The 5,335-nt window shown below is 54.3% G+C and overlaps 1 pseudogene; it reads right to left on the bottom strand.

Annotated features, from left to right (window-relative positions):
* Positions 1–321: 321 nt before the first annotated feature.
* LOC144674022 (U2 spliceosomal RNA) lies at positions 322–499 on the bottom strand (annotated as a pseudogene).
* Between the last annotated feature and the right edge of the window lie 4,836 nt (positions 500–5,335).

Below are 5,335 nucleotides of genomic sequence, written 5' to 3'. Positions count from 1 at the left end.
CCGTCTGGCCGCGACCAGGTGTATCTACGCTGCGCTCGGTCTGCAGGGTTGCTGAAGACGTCGTGCAGCTTGGCATCCTTAACTGTTTCCATCAGGGATCTGGACGTAGCGTCCAATCTGCTGCCGGCCCTGCCAGCGAGTGTTGGGTGAGAGTGCGTGTTTTTTGTGTGTAGCTGCTGCGGGTGAGTGAGTGAGTGAGAGAGAGAGAGAGAGAGAGAGAAAGAAAGAAAGTTGGATTTTGGAACATGTACATGTTGAGAAGTAAAGAAAGCAGATGTTTGTAAGAAAACTATTTTTAGCATTGAAAATCCCCTGGAAAGGGGAGGGTGCACCGTTCCCAGAGATACTGCAATACCGGGTCGATGCGTGGAGTGGACGGAGCAAGCCCCTATTCCATCTCCCTGCTCCAAAAATCAATTTAATATATGGTCCCCAGATAAGGGACGTATCAGATATTAAACTGATAAGAACAGATTTTTTTTTTTTTTTGTAAAAATATACTTTATTCATAAAATATCTTCAATCACATTCCACACCATTTCAAAAACAACCTTACAAGGGTACAATCCAGGGTTAAACTTTTACAAAATGTATCACCAGGTGCATTAGTACAAACAATATTACAATCATTTACAGCCTTTCATTTTGATCTGTACAGCCCGAGGGGCTCTAAACAGTTCCCAGTCTCTCGGTGCGCTGTGGTAGAAAGGTCTTAGACAGCGACCCTTCCCCATTGCGCCTTTGCGGCAGCTGCCCCAAGCTTTAGTGCGTCCCTCAGCACGTAGTCCTGGACTTTGGATTGTGCCAGTCCGCAACAATCGGTCGGGGACAACTCTTTGTGCTGGAAGACCAACAAGTTTCGGGCAGACCAAAGCGCCTCTTTCACCGAGTTGATGATCCTCCAGCTGCAGTTGATGTTTGTCTCGGTGTGTGTCCCTGGGAACAGCCCGTAGAGCACAGAGTCCTGTGTCACAGAACTGCTCGGGATGAACCTCGACAGCAACCACTGCATCTCTCTCCAGACTTTCTTTGCAAAGGCACAATCCACAAGGAGGTGGACAACGGTCTCTTCCCCACCACAGCCACCTCGAGGGCAACGTGCAGAGGGGGTGAGCTTCCTGGCGTGTAGGAAGGATCTGACGGGGAGGGCCTTTCTCACCACCAGCCAAGCTACGTCTTGGTGCTTGTTGGAAAGTTCTGGCGATGAGGCATTCTGCCAAATGACTTTGACAGTCTGCTCGGGGAACCATCCCACAGGGTCCACCCTCTCCTTATCCCTCAGGGCCTCTAGGACGTTACGTGCTGACCACTGCCTGATGGACTTGTGGTCAAAGGTGTTTTTCTGCATCAATTTTTCCACCAGGGACAGGTGGTACGGCACGGTCCAACTACTTGGAGCGTTCCGCGGCAGCGTGGCCAGACCCATCCTTCGCAACACCGGGGACAGGTAGAACCTCAGCACGTAGTGACGCTTGGTGTTTGCGTACTGAGGGTCTACGCACCGCTTGATGCAGCCGCACACAAAGGTGGCCATCAGTATGAGGGCGATGTTGGGCACGTTTTTTCCCCCTTTATCTAGAGGCTTGTAGATCGCGTCCCTGCGGACACGATCCATTTTCGACCTCCAGATAAAGCGGAAGATGGCTCGAGTGATCGCCGTCGCGCAGGAGTCTGGAATGGGCCAGACCTGCGCCACGTACAGCAACAGCGAGAGTACCTCACACCTGATGACCAGGTTCTTACCCGCAATGGAGAGGGAGCGTCGATCCCACATGCCCAGTTTCCTTTTCACCATAGCCACTCGCTCCTTCCAGTTTCTAACGCATGCCCCGGTCCCTCCGAACCATATCCCCAGCACCTTCAGGCCGTCAGCCCTGACAGTGAAGGGGACAAAGGATCGGTCAGCCCAGTTCCCAAAGAACATGGCCTCGCTCTTCCCACGATTTACCTTGGCTCCCGAGGCCAGTTCGAACTGGTCGCAGACGTGCATCAGTCTGCGCACCGACAGCGGATCCGAGCAGAAGACGGCGACGTCGTCCATGTACAGGGAGGCTTTTACCTGAGTGCCTCCACTGCCTGGGATCGTCACTCCTCTTATGCCCGGATCCTTCCTGATGGACTCGGCAAAGGGTTCTATGCAGCACACGAAAAGGACAGGCGAGAGAGGACAGCCCTGCCTGACTCCAGATTTAATGGGAAAGCTATCTGTTTCCCACCCATTGATTGAGACTGCGCTACTGATGTTAGTGTAGAGCAGTTGGATCCAATTTCGAATTCCCTCCCCAAAGCCCATTTTGGAGAGCACATCCCCCATGTAGGTGTGCGATATTCTGTCAAAGGCCTTCTCCTGATCCAAGCTGATGAGGCAGGTATCCACACCCCTGTCCTGTACATAGGCAATCGTATCCCTGAGCAGCGCCAGGCTGTCAGAGATCTTCCTGCCTGGCACAGAGCAGGTCTGGTCAGGGTGAATCACCAATTCCAGAGCGGATTTGACCCGGTTGGCGATGACCTTGGACAGAATCTTATAGTCCACATTCAACAGTGAAATGGGTCGCCAATTTCTAATTTCCTCCCTTTCCCCCTTGTGCTTGTAGATGAGGGTGATGATGCCTTTCCTCATGGATTCTGACATGCTGCCGGCCAGGAGCATACTCTCGTACACTGCTAGCAGGTCTGGGCCGATCAAGTCCCACAGAGCCGAATACAACTCCGCCGGCAGGCCGTCGCTTCCGGGGGTTTTACTCTTCTCGAAGGACTCGAGGGCCTTAGTCAGTTCGTCAGGAGTTAGCGGTTTGTCTAGGCTCTCCCGCGTACTGTGGTCTAAGACCTCCGTGATAGAGGACAGGAAGGACTGGGAGGCCGTGCTGTCCGTGGGCTTCACGTCATACAGTCCGCCATAAAAGGATTTGCTGATCCTCAGAATGTCGGACCGTGATGACTTTACTGAGCCGTCTTCTTCCTTCAGGCTGCTGATCACAGAGCGCTCTCTGTGTACCTTTTGGAAGAAGAAACGTGAGCACGTCTCATCCTGCTCCACGGAGCGGACTCTGGAACGGAAGATGATCTTGGAGGCCTCCGAGGCAAAGTGCGAGGCTTGCTGGCCCTTCACCTCTTGGAGCTCCTCCTTGACATCCACCCCCATCGACTGCAGCCGGAGCAGATTCTGCATCTTTTCCTGGAGTCGGGACATTTCCCTCTGTTCCTTTCTAGCTTTCTGGGTGCCTTTGCGGATGAAAAACCTCTTGATGCTTCCCTTGATCACTTCCCACCAGTGTGTCAGGGACTCAAAGAGGGGTTTCACGGTTCTCCAACCTTTGTAATCCCTCTTGAGCTCCTCAATGTTCTCTGGGGTCAGCAGTTGCACATTTAGCTTCCATGCCCCCCTGCCCACCCTCAGGTCTTCCTCCAAGTGGCAGTCCGCCAGTAGGAGGCAGTGGTCAGAGAAGAACACCGGCTTGACCTCGGTGGATCTGACTGTGAATGCACGGGACACAAACAGGAAGTCTATCCTGGAACGAATGGACCCGTCTGGCCGCGACCAGGTGTATCTACGCTGCGCTCCGTCTGCAGGGTTGCTGAAGACGTCGTGCAGCTTGGCATCCTTAACTGTTTCCATCAGGGATCTGGACGTAGCGTCCAATCTGCTTCCGGCCCTGCCGGATCGTCCAGCCGCATCGATGATGCAGTTGAAGTCCCCGCCCAGAATGACCGGCCTGGAGGTCGCCAGCAGCAGTGGGAGCTGCTGAAAAACCTCCAGCCGCTCAGCCCCTTGTGCCGGGCCGTACACGTTAATTAACCGGAGTGGAGCGTTCTTGTACATTACGTCTGCTACCAGGAGTCGCCCGCCCACCACCTCCTTGACCTCGGAGACGGTGAAGTTGCCTCCCCGCAGCAGAATACCCAGGCCGGAGGAACGAGAGTCGTTTCCGCCCGACCAGATCGATGGCCCGTGGGACCACCATCGTGACCATTGCCTGTAGGAGCTGAGGTGCGGTATCGCACACTCCTGCAGAAACAACAGGTCAGCTTTGACCTTGGCAAGGTAGTCCAAGGTCGCAACACATCGCGTAGTAGATTTAATGCTACGCACATTTATGGATACAATCTTTAAACCCATATTAAAGCATTTATTCTCCTACCAAAACCACTGTCTCTGAGAGTCCCAGACCTTTAGTCTGCTCCTTCATACCCGTAGTGAGCTCAAATTCCTTCACTTTGGATGGGCTGAGGTAGATCTCCTTGGCCGTGTTCTGCTCCAGTGGCATCTGGAGGTTCACGTAGCGAGCGGATTTTGAGATGACCTTTGCTGGAGAAGCTTCTCCAAAACTCACCCCCTCTGGGGTGTTGCTGTTCCCGGCTTCCTGGAGCTGGGGTGCGATGATTGCCTCACTGCTCCCAGATTCCAGGGGCTGTGGTGCACTGGCCTCCTCAGGTTGCAGGCAAAGTTGGGGTGCGCTGGTCTCCTTGTTGTCTCCAATTTTCTGGAGCTCGGGTGTCTCGTCCTCCAACGCCCTGGAGCTTTGCCGCCTCTTCTGTCGGTGCCGCTCTGGCACTTCATCATCCGAAGAGCTGCTGCCCTTGTCATCCGTGTCGGATGGGAGACGCCTCTTGCCGCTTCTCTGGGAAACGCCTTTGCTTCTTCTTCGCTCCCTCTTACTTTTCTTGTTCTTCACCGTCCGCCACTCCCCCTGCTGCTTTTCCACTGCTGCCTCCTCCTCCATTGATTCGTTGTCCTGAGGACTGGAAGGTTCAGGGGGTAGTGCTGTTGATTGGCTCTCTGTTGCCTCAATCTCTTTCTCCACCTTGTCTCTCTCTGTGTCCTCCTTTGTCCCGTTGAGCTCCCTGGGGGCCTTGGTGGTTGGAGTGACACGAAACATTTCTTCTGCTTCCCCGTGGTCGGCTTTGGCTGCCTGTGCGTAAGTACGGCAGCGTTTGGGGCAGGTCCTGTAGAGGTGACTTGCCTCGCCACACAGGTTGCAGCACTTGGCCTGTTTGCAGTCTTTTGTCTGGTGCCCTTCCTGTTTGCAGATCTTGCAGAGGGAGGCGCTGCAGTTGGCCGCCACATGACCAGCCTTGCCGCATGAGCGACAATGCTTGGGTTGCCCAGCGTAGACCAGGTAGCCACGGTTTCCCCCGATTGCGAAACTGGAAGGAGGGTGGAAAATGGCTCCCTTACCATCGGTCTTTAGCGTGACCTTAAACAGGCGTTTGCCTGTCCAGATCCCCAAGTCGTCTCGAATCTCGGTGCCGCTCCCCACCTTATCGAAGTACCTGGTGAGGAAGGTGACCACGTCGGCGACAGGGACGAAGGGGTTGTACACATGCACCATCA

The sequence above is a fragment of the Cetorhinus maximus genome, unplaced genomic scaffold (assembly GCF_964194155.1).
Source record: "Cetorhinus maximus unplaced genomic scaffold, sCetMax3.hap1.1 HAP1_SCAFFOLD_540, whole genome shotgun sequence".
NCBI lineage: Eukaryota > Metazoa > Chordata > Chondrichthyes > Lamniformes > Cetorhinidae > Cetorhinus > Cetorhinus maximus.
Note: the sequence above shows the minus strand (reverse complement) of the source record. Positions and strands in the feature narration are given on the sequence as shown.